This window comes from Sminthopsis crassicaudata, chromosome 3 (genome assembly GCF_048593235.1).
Source record: "Sminthopsis crassicaudata isolate SCR6 chromosome 3, ASM4859323v1, whole genome shotgun sequence".
Classification (NCBI taxonomy): domain Eukaryota; kingdom Metazoa; phylum Chordata; class Mammalia; order Dasyuromorphia; family Dasyuridae; genus Sminthopsis; species Sminthopsis crassicaudata.
The window spans coordinates 9,090,664-9,106,387 of record NC_133619.1 but is presented as its reverse complement, the minus strand read 5'-3'; the positions used below and the strand labels follow the sequence as shown (position 1 = coordinate 9,106,387).

The 15,724-nt window shown below is 43.9% G+C and overlaps 1 protein-coding gene across 3 annotated transcripts in view; it reads right to left on the bottom strand.

Moving 5' to 3' along the window:
• The window catches only part of HDLBP (high density lipoprotein binding protein), a 77,466-nt gene that overhangs the window by 42,246 nt on the left and 19,496 nt on the right, over positions 1-15,724 (bottom strand). The window contains exons 1-2 of one of the 3 annotated variants that reach the window (XM_074297959.1): positions 13,643-13,691; positions 12,556-12,735 (exon numbers count right to left, since the gene is read on the bottom strand). The exons of 1 other annotated variant lie outside the window; for it this stretch is intronic. The gene's annotated coding sequence lies outside the window, so the exon portion shown is untranslated. Of the gene's footprint in view, positions 1-12,555; positions 12,736-13,642; positions 13,692-15,724 lie in introns of those variants that run through there. One more of the 3 variants, XM_074297962.1, reaches the window with a different exon arrangement.

Here is a 15,724-nt window from a genome sequence, read left to right as displayed (position 1 = left end):
AACCCGGGCTGCCAGAGTGTGGCCAAGAAGAAGGGGGCGGGGCAGCCAAGGGGCCTTAGGGATTCCGCCCCACCCACTCCCGCACCCGCTCCGTAAATGTAGAGGGGAATGACCTTGGTCCAGTCACGTAGCCAGGCCGCAGTGCTTCTGCCCACCCAAACAAGGAGAAGCTCCTCCCACTGTCAATCAGAGACGCCGAACACCTGAGCAACCTCGCGCTCTGTACGGCCCACAGAAGGGGAGGAGGGAAACTCTCGCACTCAAATTCGGCTCTCCAAGAAGGGGGTGGGAGCCAAGGGGACACCCTTTCTTTAAGGGAGCTTGCGGGGCCAGGTACAGCTCCTCACCCACTTCGGAGGAGCCCAGGGCACAGATTTGCCCCCCCTCTCCCCCGTAGGGGCTAGCACGCCTGGGAGCGGACCTCAAGGGATGCCCCAGGAAGCCTCTCGGCGACGGGCTGGGCTGCCCGGCGTCCCGGACGCGCCCCCGGAGGATCCGGGAACGCTCGGGAAGGGGCTGCAGCCCACATGGGGTACAGGGGCCTTCCATCAATTAATGCCCGGCCAATAGAAACACAGCTGCAGCAGCAAAGCCCCGCCCTTCCCGAGTCCCGGGGTGGGGGGGGAGGGGGGAGAGACGGCGTTTTTAACAAGTGACAGACAAATCTGCCAGCAGGGAAGGAAGGGCGCAGCAGGTGGAGAGGGACAAATTCAAGGGTGGTTTTCTCCTCCTGCTCCCCCAGCAACAGCTGCCTACCCAACCCCCCCACTGCTGACAGCTCTCCTCCGCCCTTCACACCTTTCATCACCTGGACTAACACCACTGCCGCCCCCTTCTCCCTTGCCACCGAAACTTCAATATGATAAACTCTTTCTAAAACCATTATCTAACATCACACACACACACACACACACACACACACACACACACACACACACACACACACACACACACACACACACACACACACACACACACACACACACACACACACACACACACACACACACACCCCTTTTCAATAAAATCATGGAGTAGGCAAGAACATCCAGCCTCATCACCACTACTAGCGAATACAGAATTGCTCCAGAAATATTAGGTAGAGAGTAATAAGATAAGAAAAAAACATTGAGGGAAGAAACATTAGCAAAGAAGTAACAATTCTTCCTTCTTGCAAATGATACAATGTTTTACTAAAGAAATAAAAGCTACACAGCTGAAATTAATTGAAATACTTAATAACCTTAATAAGACAACACAATATACAATGAAAAGCTTAATAAAATAACACAACATAAAATAAAACCATAGAAATCGTGTCAGGATATTCCCAAGAAAATCCAAAGGCAAAAGATAGAAAAAAAAAATCCAACTCCAAGTAACTCCAGAATGTATAAAATATTTGAGAGTCCCCTTACCAAGACGAACACAAAAATGATATAACTACAAATACAAGACATTCTTTATAAAAATAATAAAGGGCTTAAATAATTGGAGGGAATTTTTCCTGGCTGAGGCATACCCAAAGAATAACAATATACTTAATTTAGAGATTCAATGTCATACCAAACTATGCAAGGATTAATTTATTAATTTATAGAATTGAACAAAATAATAATATAAAAGCACAAAATCTGGTCAGGGGAAATAACATAGGGAGAGGATGAAAGTGGGCCTTCATGGCAAAGTGCCAGATTTCAAACTACCCAGGGTATCCCCAGAGTCTTAGCTCAGTGCCTAAAATTGGTAAAAGGCTCTGGAGACGCTCTGTGCCCCAAAGCAGAAATAATCTGAACTAGACAATGTCATCAATAGCTCAGATTCGATGCAGAAGACACGGGAGCGTTGCTGTGCTCCAAACAGGCCTCCACTATCAGATAAAAATTGCTGGGAAAGCTGGAAAGCAGCTGGATAAAATCGAGTTTAGATTTCCTCCTCAAACTCAATACCACAAGAAATGCAAATGGATTTGGGCAGACATAAAATGTCAGATCATACATTAAGAAGGGAAGGAGATAAGTTTTCATGACTATGGATGAGGGGAGGTGTTATTAATAAAACAAGAGAGGCAAGCACTTGGGATAAAAGGGAGCGTTTGGGTTGTAGAAAATTGAAGCTTTTTCACACAAACTAAAGCAATGAAGTTAGGAGGAAAATAACTCTGGAAAAAAGCAGGGCAGCAAATTTCTGATAAAAGCCCAATAATAATGAACCAAAGCCATTCCCCAACAGGTAAATGGTTAAAAGAAAAGGTGGTTCTGAAGAAATTCAAGCTTTAAACAATCATATAAAGATAATATTCCCAATACTGAAACATATGCAACTTTAATAAAGCACCTCCCACTCAAAGTGCCAAAGATGACCAAAAGGACAATTCAGAATGGTCAGCAAGTCTGATGACTTGTTAAAGGAACTGTGAATTAATAATAACTTGCACTTAATGGCTGCACTTTATGCTTTTCAAAATGCTTTACAAATGGAACAACCTTGGGAAGGAGGTGCTAATCATCCCCAGGCAGCTTTTATTCTTGAATCTTTGCTTCCTTTTCTGCTCCAGTAGTCCCTCCACCAGCTGCATCCTATTAATTAGTCCAACCATTCTTGAAAAGAAAATGAAACCTTACCCATCCTTCAAAACTCATGAGACTCTTGATCCCTACCCTTTGACCCAGCAATAGTACCACTAGGTCTATATTCTAGCAAGGTCAAAGACAGACAGCAAGGTCAAATCTAAAAATACTTATAGCACCACCTTTAGTGGTAACGAAGAGAAGGAAACAAGGTGGTCTTCCCATCAACTGGGGAATGGCCAAATTAATCTTCCCCAAACCACTCTTCAAAAAGATGTCAAAGTGATTTTTCCTTAAGGACAGATCTAGTATCTCCCTCCACTCCATACATTTCCTTACAACCTGTCTCACTGTTCTTTTTGACACTTGACTATTTGCCCCATCTCACTGTGTTTGGTTCAAAGCTCCATCTCCCATCCCTGTGCCTTCACTGAAGCCACCATGGCCTTCCTTTAAAAAAAGTCAGTTCAAAAAGAACTGGAAACTGAGTGGAAACCTCTCAGTTGGGGAACGGCTGAATAATTCTGGTGTATGAATGTAGTGGAATATCATTGTTCTCTAAGAAATACTGCAGGCTGATTTCAGAGAGGCTCGAAGAGACTTCTATGAACTGATGCTGAGTGAGCAGAACCAAGACAACATTGTACACAGCAAGACTGTGATGATCAACTCTGATGGACTTGGCTCTTCTCAACAATGAGGTGATTCAGGACAATTTCAATAGACTTGGGATGGAGAGACCATCTGCACTCAGTGAGTGCACTATGGGGGACTAAATATGGATCACAACATGTTCACCTTTTTGTTGTTTGCTTTCTAGTTTTTTGTTTTATTTTTTTTTCCTCCCCTTTTCCCTTTTGATCGTGTATAGCATAATTGTGGAAATATGTACAGAAGAATTGCACACGTTTAACATATTGGATTACTTGCTATCTAGGGAAGAGGGTGGAAAGAAGGAAGGGAGCAAAATCTGGAACACAAGGTTTTCCAAGGGTAAATATTGAAAACTATCTTTTCATGTATTTTGAAAATAAAAAGCTATTATTATGGGGGGAAAATTCAGTTCAAGGATCATCCCTGCAGATGGAGTAAGATACCCTTCCACTGACCATGTATCTTATGTCAAGTTTTGGGATGTTTTCCCATCTGAAGGGCCCCAGTATTCAGCACAGTGCCTGCCACATGATAAACATTTAATAGATACTTGGCAATTAATGAACATAATAGATTGGGGAAAACAGGTTAAGATTGTATAAAACAAGAATTAAAGAAAGGGACTTGAATATCCTTTGCCAGAGCCACCACTCCTATATTTCTAACCCAGGGAAACCTCAAAAAAGGACAAGAATTTATAGACACCAAAATGCACTTCTGTAAAGAACGAGAAACAAAGTCAATGGATTTGGCATAACCAATGGTGGTCCATGACTAATGAAATGTGGCTATGATGGGGAAAAAAACCCAACCACCATCCATAATCACCCATGAACTGAGGCAGATCAAGTCAACTAAGCCAGAACCCAATGTCCGCAGCAGTCAGTAGATAAACAACAGCAGTGCAGTGGAGAACCACAAAGAACAAGCAGAATTGGGAGAAAAGAAGCCAGAAGGCCCCTGCAGGCCTCCCCAGCAGAGAAGACACTGCATGGAGCTCCACGTGTACTGACTGTGCTGACCAATTCTGCTCCTATCTTTAGAAATCTTTGTTATATAGGATGGCTCAGTGGGAGAAATACTAGTGAAAATTATGGTGATGTAACATCAAAGACATTAATAATTTAATTTTTTAAAAAAGAGATCCACATATATGAATATTGTGGATTATTATTGTTCTGTAAGAAATGACCTAGAGAGACTTACATGAAGTGATGCTGAGTGAAATGAGCAGGACCAGGAGATCACTATACACTTCAACAATACTATGTGATGATCAATTCTGATGGACGTGGCTCTCTTCAACAATGAGATGACCCAAATCAGTTCCAATAGAGCAATAATGAACTGAACCAGCTACACCCAGCGAAAGAACTCTGGGAGATGATTATGAACCACTGCATAGAATTCCCAATCCCTCTATTTTTGTCCGCCTGCATTTGTGATTTCCTTCACAGGCTAATTGTACACTGTTTCAAAGTCCGATTCTTTTTGTACAGAAGAACAACTGTTTGGACATGTAGACATATATTGTATTTAACTTATACTTTAACATATTGAACATGTATTGGTCAACCTGCCATGGGGGGGAGGGGAAAATTAGAACAAAAGGTTTGGCAATTATCAATGTTGTATTACCCATGCATATATCTCGTAAATAAAAACCATTAAAAAAAAAGAGAGAGAGATCCACAGAATCAAAAGAACAACTTGTACAAAAACTACAACCACATAAAGGAAAACAACGTTTGAAGGACTCTAGAACACTGATCAGTATCACAACTACAGAGGAAGGGAGATCATTAGAGACATGGGGGTTAAAACATAGCCTCAGACCCTGCCACTGGCTCAGTTTATTTTGCTAGATTATATTTACTTTAAAAAAAATATTTTTCCATAGACTGAATTACTTGCCATCTAAGGGAGGGGATGGGAAGAAAGGAGGAAGAAGAAATTAGGTTTTGCAAGGGTAAATGCTGAAAACTATCTATGCATATGTTTTGAAAATAAAAAGCTTTAAAAATATTTTTAATTAAAAATAAAAAAGTTTTTCCTCAGTGAAGAAGGGACTTGGTTGGGTAGTGATAATGAATTTTTTCCAGACAAAGAAATATCCTCAATAAACACTAAAATTTGTGTCCAAATGAATATCGAATATCCCTCTTTTCCCCAGCTCTTCTACTTTTGCCTTCACTCTGATCACTGTCCCCTCACATCACCCCAATCCAATTAATCACCAGGGTTTGGGGATCGGCCTCCTCTTCTCTCCCTTCTCTGTCCTCTCATTTTCCAACTGCTGCTGATTTGCTTTGACTCCACCATCAACAAAATATTTCCCAACCCCAATCCCCAAAATAAGTTCATTACTGGTAAGCCCTCTGTTATGGGACAGCATTAGTGCTGGTTCTCACACTTCCTCAGTGCCCTCAGCTTGGAGGAACTGAGCAAAGGATCCAATGCCCAAGTACCAGCAGCTCTGCTAGTTTCAGCTCCACTCATATCCGCAGGGCCCCCTTTCAGCTTCCCTTACTGAACTCTAAGTTCCCTATATAGTCAAAAAGACTTTTTTTCCTTCTTGGTATCCCATGCCTGGCATTTAGTAGGCACTTAAATGCTTATTACATTGCATTTCTCACTCCTTAAATCTTCCCTGCCCCATCACCAGCTTCGAGTCTTTAAGTCATCTTCCACACTTGCCAAGGGTCTTCCTCAAACACAGATCCGACCATAACATTCACACCCCCACCAATGAAATACAAACTCGCTTGATTTTGATTCTCCATGACAACCTGCCACTAGTCAAGTCCAATCTATAAGCATTTATTTAGCACTTCATGTTCCTAGCGGTGGGTTAAACCCTGGGCTTAACCCCGCTCCCCACAAAAAGCAAAAAACCACCAATCACCCAAAATTGTTCTCCTTCGCATGTGTGGTCCAGTCAAAACAAATGCCTTGTTACTGCTATCAATTCAAGTCCTTTGCCCAGAGCTGTTAGGCCACCCCCATTCTTGCCTCTGTGGATCTCTGGTTTCCTCAAATTTATTATCTCACCTCAAATGCCATGCCCCTCCTTCCAAGAAATGGAGCACTAAAGGCATCCTTTGTAAATACTTAGGAAAGAATGTTCACTAAGACTCAGCGGAGGCTAATGGAGGGGCAGATCACACCCGATGTAAATCACTTTCCTTTTTGTTCAGAGCCACTCGGTTGGTAAATTGTGAATTTACTACAGACACTGAAAAAGCTTAAAGAAGTACAAGCACCCTATATCAGGCTATCCACCCATACAAGAGGGCAGGAAGAACATGAAATGTCAAGTGTACGGATCCCAGTGAGAATGAGCACGCTCCAAAAAAAGGAGCTCTATGAAGGGTGGTTGTCAGGGGTCACCTTATTGATGGCTTGGGTGAAGGCAGAAGGAACACGCCAATAATACAAGGCTCATGGTAGGCCCTAGGGTCAATGAAACTGGCAGGCCCAAAGTAGGGGCTGAATCCTAAAAGTTGAAATAGAAGAGGAATAAATGTCAAGTCCTAGAGTTGGGTTAAAAAAGTGAACACAAAGGTCAGGATGGGATAAACATGCTCAGACAGAGGTTGATATGTTTTGGGAGTTTATGGTAGAAGGCAAGCCCAAAGTCGCCATGACTCAATTGGAGGTGACAGGCAAAATAACCAAGTATGGCTGTATTCAGCAGCAGCATTATTAATTCACTAATTAAGTAATGATAATGGTGACAGAAGCAGTGCTTAAAAAAAAGAAAAAGCATCATAGAAAAAGTCAGCAATGTTTTCTGTCTTATGTAGAGAGCATCTTGGCAGTGATCTCTCTCAACAACCTTACCCACTAGCCAGTCATTCGCAGATTGTTCAGGACTGAAAGGAACCACAGGGATCTGCTCATCCAGCTATTTTACAGATGGTAACGTGACTGCCTAAACTGTCATGCTCGTTGGGCACAGGTGACTCATTCCCTGCTGCATGAGAAAGTAGAATGCCAGTCTAGCACGTGTTCTCCCAGTCCAAAGAGACTATCCTTTCAGTGAGCAAAGAGTTCTGATTGTCTGCAATTGAGCCAGAGTATGCAGGCAGCCTCAAGCTTCAGATCCAAGAGAGGTTGACAGGACGATGAATGTGGTCAAGTGACTGATGGGGAACCTTTCATCAGAGCACTCCACCCGAAGCAGAAGGGGCTGGGCTCCACTCAAGGCAGGGAAGCCTTCTCCACTACTATCGATTCCAAGATCCCTCTGCTGATAACCGCTACGCTGGCCATCAGTGCCAGACTTACTGTCCTTTTTATTGTCTTACTTATTGTCTTGGGCACCTTTTGTGCCCCTGCTGTGCTCCAGAAGCTCTTTCCATTTTCTTCTTTTTCCCTGAACATCTACCTCACACCTCTCTAAGTCCCCTGCTTTTCTAGGTAGGAGCCAACTCCTGTTCTACTCCAATCTAGGGAGCCTGAGGTCCCCTTCTGCCACACAGACGAATAAATGAGATTTGAGCCATACTCCAAGGGTGAAACATGTTTGGCTTCTCAAAAGCAGAGGAAGATAGAGAGTAAATTCACTGTGGGAACAATAAAAGGTGAGGAACCTTTGAAGACCATTCCTGTTTGAAGTTTTGTCTGTATAACTGGGAACTGATCAGAAACAAATGCAGCAAGCCCTCAACCTCACATATGCTCCATTAACAAATACCAGCTAGCATTTAGATAGCACTTTACATGTTCCCTTGTTTGGCATTCTCAGAAACCTGAGAAGATGGGTAAAATTATACCTTTTACAGAAGGGACACCGAGGCTGAGGGAGGTTCACATAACTAGCAAGTGTCCGAGGGAGAATTTAAATTCAAATCTTCATGAATCCAAGTCTAGAACTCTTACTAAGTGTACTACCTAGCTCCCCACCTACTTATTATGTGCAAGCCATCTGTGGCAAATCCAGTGGAAAGATTCAAGGGATAAGAGAACCATCCATCATGGGTGGGCTTACAAACTAATGAGGACAGAAGACAGAAAAGTGAAGATCCAAGAGCTGTTCAAGACAACAGCTCGAAGGCTATGGGAAAGCAGCCCATGACCAAAGACGGTCCAGCTCATTTTGATCCAAGGCCTAAGAGGCAAAGTCTAACCAAGCCAGCGGGCTTTATGAATTCAAGGGCAGCTTTTACAGACCAGGAATCTGGGGGAAAAGAACGTCTGATCCCACCCTCAGCCTCAGCCATACTCCAAGAAAAGGATTAAAAGGCTGAGGATACCTAGGATATACTGTAAGATATTTAATATGTATGGGAATGCCTGCCATCTAGGGGAGGGAGTGGAGGGAAGGAGGGGAAAACTCGGAACAGAAGGGAATACAAGGGATAATGTTGTAAAAAATTACCTATGCATATGTACTGTCAAAAAATATGTTATAATTATAAAAATTAATAATAATTTAAAAAAAGGCTGAGGATAGGAGGAAGGTGGGAAAAGGGTAGAACTGGGGGACTTTGGAAGCTGATATTGCAGTAAAACCCAGATAGAACACACCTCCTTTGTTTATACCATTTCACTCATCATCATCTATTCAATTTATTTTTTTTTTCAGTTATTTATTATCACATGATTAAATAAGATCCTAGGCATATAGGGCATTTTGGATATACAGAGGAAGACTTCATACTCTGCTTTATTGCCTTTCACAAATATTAAGTTTTTACAAATTAAAGGTTTGTGGCAATCTTGTAAGAAACAAGCCTATTGGCGCCGTTTCCCCCAGTGCGTGCTCACATCGTGTCTCCTTGTCACATTTTGGTAATTCTCACCATATATTTTAAATAGTTTCATTATTATTGCATCTGATCTGCTGATCCTATTCCTATCGTAATTATTTTGGGATGGCACAAACACAGCCCATATAGGACTGATAAATGTTGGACTGTTTTGAGCAGTCCCTCTTTCTCTCCCTTCTCCTCGGGCCTCCCCATTTCCTGAGACACAACAATACTGAAATTAGCCCAATTAATAACTTGACAATGGCCTCAAAGTATTCAAAAGGCCAATCAATGAAGGGCAAACTTCACTGTTATTTTATTTTAGTAAATGCTCCGGCCACCCTAACCTTCAGCAGCAGCAGCCCCATCAGTCAGCAGTCACCAGTATGGACAAGACCAGCCACTAGCAAAAAGATGGTGGCTCATGAAGCCTCAGGTGATGAAGGTGTGTACATTGGTTTTTCTACATAATTCTATTACACATTTAATAGACTCCATTGTAGCATAAGCATATCTTTTATATGCACTAGTAATCAAAAGAAATCCACGTGACTCACTTCCACATGGTGGTCTGAAACTAAGTAATATCTCAGTTATGTCTGTTACTGTCCTAAATTATTCTTCTCAGATCAAACTCTCCATGAATCCCATTACCTCCTCCTCTTCACAGAATTTTGCAGAAGTTAATATAATCTGCCTAAGTATGTGCCTTATTTCCCTAAAGCAGTGTGGTGCTTTACAAGGAGACAGAGCCCACTGGTGACACTAGCTATGGCTGTGGACAGCCTTAGTCTCTCTGGGGCCATGGATGAATGCACCGTAACAAAAGGTGAGAGCTCTCCAGAAGAAGAAAGCCCTACAAAATCTTAAGAACTGTGCTTCTTGTAAGAGCAAAAAACAGAAAATAGAATCAATGCCCATCAGTTGGGGAAACGGCCATACAAATGAACATAATGGACTATGACTGTGATGGAAGAACTGATGAACTCACAGAAGTCTGGGAAAATCTCCATGAGCTGAGGCAAAACAAAAACAAAGCTAGCAGAGCCAAGGAAACTGCAAACATAGGGACTACCCTAATGGAAATGGACACCAAAGAAGCAAGATGGAATATAAGGGATCACAAAGATCATGTAGGACCAAGAGAAAGAGAGAGGGAAAAAGAAAGAGAGAGAGAAGAGAGAGAGAGAGAGAGAGAGAGAGAGAGAGAGAGAGAGAGAGAGAGAGAGAGAGAGAGAGACAGAGAGAGAGAGAGAGAGACAGAGAGAGACAGAGAGAGAGAGAGAGAGAGAGAGAGAGAGAGAGAGAGAAGCCATCCCGACCCCTATATGGAGACTACACAGGCACTGGTTTTCTAGACATTTTTCCAATCCATGAGTTGTGCTGATTGTTTTTCCTCTAAAAATACTTTTTTGTTATCTAGGATGGCTCTCAGACAAAGGGAAGAGGAAGAAAACCAGGGATAATGATGATCATATAGAAAATAGAAGGTAATGATAAAAATGTATTTAAAAAACAAAACCAAACCAGGGACAGCTCCATTGTGCAGTGGATAGAGCACCAGCCCTGAAGTCAGGAGGACCTGAGTTCAAATCTGGTCTCAAACATTTAACACTTCCTAGCTGTGTGACTCTGGGCAAGTCATTTAACCCCCAACTGCCTTGCAAAAAAAACCCCAAAAAAGTCAACACAGAATCAGAAGTTTTCTCAGAAAGTGTCTGAAGGCATTCCTACTATTTCTAAGTTGTCGGCTCTTTGAAGGTCCAGGTCTTGGCTGGCCCTTGATCTCTCACGTGCAGATGTTTGGTGATCGTTTACTGTGCTGCCTTATACTCTGCTTTGGACTCACCAGGAGGGGAGGGGCAGCCCTCTACTTTACAAATCCTGACATCTTTCTTCATAGCCCAGATTTTGGGTAAATCCTGGAGTTCCTTTGTCTTCTAACCACTTAAGCTCTATGATTCAATTTGAGCGTTAATAAACTTAGCACAATGGATTTCTTCTCGAGCTAAAAACCTGCAATAAAAATCTATACACTTTCCCAGCTGACAAGAAAACCAAGAGATCCCTTCTTCCTCCAAGGTTGAGGCGCCATTGTGTTCTGTCCCCTCCCCCCAAACTCAGTCCCTAGCTGCCTGATAGATCTGATGTGTGGCAGTCCCATCTGGGAGGTCAAGGTCAAGCTGGTAATCTGGCTAAGCAGTATTGGGGGCAAACAGGATGAAGATACTGGAGCATCCTTTCAGGGTGGGGATGGACAGGTGTGGAACAACGAATATGCCTTCTGAGGCGTGAGTGGCTGACTGGTTTTACTCAGCTGTTGCTTTTTAAAAAAATCTCTCATAAGGAAAGGCTTGCTGGTTGAGAAGAAAGGGGAGAATATTAAGAAACGCAAGTGGCACAAAAGCAAAAGGCCACCAATGTGATTTTTTTTTTAAGTGAAGGACAACATCCAGGCTGACGGCCCTAAGTCTGGCATCTGTCTGGCACAGGAGATGGCCCAATAGGCCCTGGGCCTCTCAGGTAGCCCAAGGGGGATAAGAACCCCCAAATCTGGCACACCATGGAGAATGCTCCAGCATTCTATGACACAAAAACATGCAGAAAACACAAAGTGCAACCAGGAGAGCCAAAGAGGACAGCATCACTATTACTCCAAACTTCCTCCTCCTCCTCCTGGATGGAAGTATGGCCCCAGTATCTCCTCTTTCCCTGGCTGCCCTTGCCATCCAACATCAGTTGGGAGCTGGGAGGAGCCATTCCATGAGAAGGAATGCCAGGCACCATGCCAACCTTCCAGCACGACACATGAAGCCCTTCTCCTGGAATGCTCCCAAGACAGCTGTCACTCTCGAGTCCCCCTGGCAACCAGGCCCGGCGCTAGCGTCACTTTCCAGCTCTGACGGAAAATGAGCTGGCCAAGCTTTAGCTGGGACTTTCCCGCTGCCATCAACGTGGCTCAGATCCAGCAGGAGAGAACTTACCCCACACAGACCACAGACCACTTCTGGTCAATGCAACAACACCAGGCTCATGTCTCAGTTAGCCACCAGCAACGTTTGCTGGGACACTTTGATCATAAACAAAGTAAAAAGCTAATACGAGATGATTAATGAAGTGACGCTTCATGAGGCTCCCAGGATGCATTGTGTTAGGATGGGACTTCCTTTGCCCAGGTGGACTGAACTCCTGCTAGGCCTTAAGAGACTTCTTCATGAATTGTTTGCTTCAGTTCACAACAATATATGCCGGGCATCAGGGACAGAAAGCAGGAAGCATTTATTAAGCACCGACTATGTGTCAGACACCACGCAGAGCACTTCATAAATATCTCCCTGTATCCTCCCAACAACCCTGGGAGGGAGGTCCTATGATGAATACCTTTTTGCAGTTCAGGAAACTGAGGCAGGTAGAGACTAAGTGACCTGCCCAGGGCCACACAGCTGGAAGTCTCTGAGGCCTCCCAGAACTAGCACTCCCCAGGGGGAAAGAAGAATGGAGCCCCCACATCAACATGAGCAGCAGCACTCCCTGCCGCGAGCACCCACCCAATTCCCTGCTCCCCCCCCCTGCACCTGAGGTCCCCTGCTGGGGCCACTGGAGGAACGCTCTTCTTTCTCAAGGGCACATTTCTCTGAGGACATGCTTGACTTTGGTTCTCCAGCCGCACTCCTGATCTGCTCTCTGCTGCTGTCTGCTTCCCCAAGCAGCTTCGACTCAACGGGGCCCTGTGGGTGATACTCAGTCTTCATTCCCTAGGAGACAACGATACTATGGCTTACAACCACATGAAGCGCCTGAGCGCCGGCAGTTAAAAGACAGATCTGTTGGGGGGAAATGAGAGTTCACTTCCCTCCGCCTAGCCCCAGCATCCCCAGCCACCGTCTGTCTGAGAAAGACAGGCTTCTGGGGAATGGACACCTAACTATGTTTTTCATCTACTTGGGTTTTCCTTTGTGGGTGGTCAAACCAAAAAGTAGACTTGCTAGAGACTGCTGCCACGGTGGGATCTGCAAAGGGAAGATCCATCAGAGAGAATCACTCTTCAACAAAATTCTTCCTCAAATACCTCTGGAAGCATCTCTAGGCCCATTTTAGCTTCCCCTGAAATTGATCACCAGAAAATATGAACAAGGTTCCCTCTGTTCTAGCTCGAGGAACCTGTGATCATTTGGATATCTGGAGAGCAGCTTAAGAGGAAGGAGGCATCCTTTTGTCCTAACAAAACAAATACGTTTGTAAAAACCAATAAACCTAAGCAATAGAATCTTGATTCTCTAAATTTCTCTCTCAATTTTAATACGGCAAAGTGTCTACCGTGGAACAGCACTTGCTGAGGAGTGGCTGTTACCCCACATCACTGCCGCATGGACTCATTACTTTGAGAGACAGCAAGATATTGTGGAAAGTGAGAAAAGCTGGGTTCAAATCCTGCCTTGGACAGCTATGTGCCGGCTAAGTCACCCAGCTTCTCTAATCTGCCGTATTCACATCTACAAAATACAAGATTCGATTCAATGGCCTCTAAAACGATTCCCATTCTAAATTTAGGATCCTAGGATCTTCCAAGGATGTCCTTCATCTATCAGCTGTTTTTCTTAATTGTTGAAGTTCTTTCAACCCCTTTTTTTTGAAAATAATGTCCGAGATTTTTTCCCACACCTTCAAGATCTTCTCCTCCTTCATATTCCTTGTGAATAAATCCCACATGACCTCACAATTGGGCCCCCTCCAACACGGATCTCTCTTTGTCCTTTGGTTCTAATCACGCTGCTCTTCTTGATCTGTTCTCTGAGTGCTGTTTCTTCTTCCTTCATTGCAAACCCGGGATGCCTGGCAAGAGGGGCTGCTTCTTGTAAATCTTTCCTTTTTCTCTTTGTTGTGGAGGTCCCTGTTCTTCTCTTCTAGGTTCTCCAGGGAGTTTTCTGGGTGTATTGCCAAACTTGCCTCAAGTCAATTTCAACATTTGGTTCTCGGGGCAGCACTACTCAAGCGATCATCCCCTTTCATCTCCTTCTTGGTAAGAATTTACCAATTACATTATTTTCTAATAATCCTTGGCTTGCTAAGAAAATAGTGTTTTCTGGCCAAAGTATCCTTGGTCTCTTCTGGCAGCTGGCTCATGTCATTTAAACTTCACTGTGAAATTTCTGTCCTCTATGAACTTTCTTCCATCCATACATATCCCATTTTCTATCGAGAGGCAAGATAGAGTTGTTTTAATTGCACCCCTTATTTTTTCCCCATTTATACTCTTTCTTCTAGCTTTCTAGTAATTTTGATCTTGGCTCTTAACAAGTTGGCAGTCTGATCATACTTCTACATAAAGTAATGAGTCATTCCTCTTTGTTAGAATGTAATCAGAGAGAGCCGTGAGTGCCACCATGCCCAGGGCTGTATTCATGATACATCAGCGTGAAGCTCCCAGAGAGCCTCCGGGTCTGTGGCCTTCCACATCCTAAGCCATGTCTCATCCTGCCAGGTCTTGTTTGCTGACCAGGGGAAGATACAGTCAGACCGGTGCTTCATAACACTGATTTTGCAGCTATTAAAAAAAAAAAAAAAAAAAAAAAAAGCTACAAGAAAGAGAAGAGAAGCAGTCAGGAGCCTACTGCAGCAGTTTAAGTGAGAAAGCCGAGCCAGGACGGCTGGGCAGACATAGAAGGGGAGGTACCTCAGAGGCGACCTAAGCTGAACCCCTCATTTTACGGATGAGGAGCTTACAAATGTATGTTAACATTCAAATTGAGCCTCCACCTCCAACAACACTCTCCTACAATGGACCAAAAGAGTCAAATTCACAGGACACAACAACTGCCTACAAATGGGGTGGGGGGAGGGAGAAGGAAAAGATAAATGACAGAGGCGGCAGAGCCGAGTGAGCAGGAGGATGGCAGTGTCCTAGAGAAGGGAAGTCAGGAAGAGAGGCTTCATCTGACATGAAGAATCACTGGCAATAAAGGAGAGATATAAGCGATATAACTCAAGAGGAAGACTGAGGCTAGATATACAGATCTGGGGCTCCATCCTGAGATGATAGTTGGACCCGTAGGGACTGACGGCACCTCTGAGGGAGAATAGCCAGAGACAAGAGCTAGTGTGTGGACGGAAGGGAAAAACAAGCTCGCAGCCAAGAGGACCTAGATGGGCACATCCACGGCTGTATCTTTGCAGCTCCCATGTGCACACGAACACAAAACATACCAGAGGCATGATGGGATATTCTTGAAGTCTTGGTAGTTCCATCAGTTTGAATGCCACCAGAGATGGCAACAATAAATGTCAATAGCAAGAGTAACAAAAGCGGCAGCTTTCACGTGGCGACGTTAAAATGGAGGAAGCACTTTTCTCTCTATGATTCACCCTAATACTCTGTGCTCAGTGCTCCAACTAGGGCCATCTTTCACAGATCAAGAAACTAAGGGACACAGCTCAGAAGAGCTGAGGTAGGATCCCAACCAAATGCGATATTCATTTATGACTTGGAGGACTGCCTTCAAAAACTGCTGATTTAAAAACCCAAACTTATCATTCTTTAGGCAACCTAGTGATGAGTCTCCCAGATCTGAGCAGGCGTTGTAGAATGTCAGTGACAGGAAGCCTTCATTTGCGACCAGAGCTTTGTAAGGCGGGGGCAACCTCAGTGACACAGTGAGCCACTGAGGAGGACTCTGGGAGAGCGCATTAAGTAGGCTTTGGAAAAGCCAATTACTCATTTGGAATCTTTTTTAGGAGAAGCTCGCC